Source organism: Seriola lalandi, unplaced genomic scaffold, assembly GCF_002814215.2.
Source record: "Seriola lalandi dorsalis isolate HSWRI2012SDOR001 ecotype SW California unplaced genomic scaffold, Sedor1 jcf7180002054816, whole genome shotgun sequence".
Taxonomy (NCBI): domain Eukaryota; kingdom Metazoa; phylum Chordata; class Actinopteri; order Carangiformes; family Carangidae; genus Seriola; species Seriola lalandi.
The window spans coordinates 1265613-1266592 of NW_019525369.1; the positions used below are offsets into that span (position 1 = coordinate 1265613).

Consider the following 980-nt stretch of genomic DNA (forward strand, 5'->3'; position numbering starts at 1 on the left):
TGGTTCTTATAATAACTGCTTATTGCCTGGTTAGGTTTAGGCACAAAACTTCTTGGTTAGTTTTAGGGAAAAGTTAGGGTTACAATGAGTACTTCCTCAACATTACACCACCTTTGTTGTCATGGTTATAGTAATAATCGTTAACTTTGTCGAGCTGTCATTGATAAAACAAACAACATAAACTGCAACTTTCACTCTCCTGTGTGATATATCGGGTTCTGTTGACACACCCGTCCACACCGACCTCCTCCTTTTCGCTTTGCTCCTGTCATAATTACTACGGCCACTAGAGGTCACCTAGCAACAAAACGTAACTATGGGTCATGATAACCTGCTGCACAGACGACCTATGGGCTCGTTTTTTTAAAGGACAGTCTCCACAGCTCCCAAGCTGTTCTATTTTCAGAAGCACATTACAGCAACACGTGTCATGTCAAATACAATATTATAAAAATATTTTAATTTTTAGTATCAGAGGCACACAGACATATCCATGCTGTGTCTACTTTAATATTCATACATTTGAAAATATTAAAAGTGTAAAGAAGTTTGGCTCGAGAAAAATAATGTGAGTGAATTTCCGTGCGTGCGTGTGTGAGAGAGAGAGAGAGAGAGAGAGAGACAGAGAGTATTTATATACAGTGTTAAACCATTTTAAATGAATCATTAGACTTGTTATGAAAAGCACCGTTTGTGTGCGTATGCATGGATGTGTATTTCTGTATGTGTGTATGTGTGTCTGTGTGTGTTACCATGGCTACCTCAGCTCCATATATTTCCCTACCAAAGCAGCAGGGAGCCTAAGGCTGTCATCCATCTCTCTCTGCAGCCGCTCACTGTGTGTGTTTGTGGGTGTGTGTGTGTCTGTGTGTGTGTGTGTGTGTGTGTGTCTGACCTCCTGATGAACCAGACTCCGATTGCTACACCATCATCCCTCTGCAGCACACATACATACACACACACACACACACACACACACA

At 41.2% G+C, this 980-nt stretch overlaps 1 long non-coding RNA gene across 1 annotated transcript in view; it reads left to right on the forward strand.

Annotated features, from left to right (window-relative positions):
* The window catches only part of LOC147817956 (uncharacterized), a 6230-nt gene that overhangs the window by 1199 nt on the left and 4051 nt on the right, over window positions 1-980 (forward strand). The window lies entirely within an intron of this gene.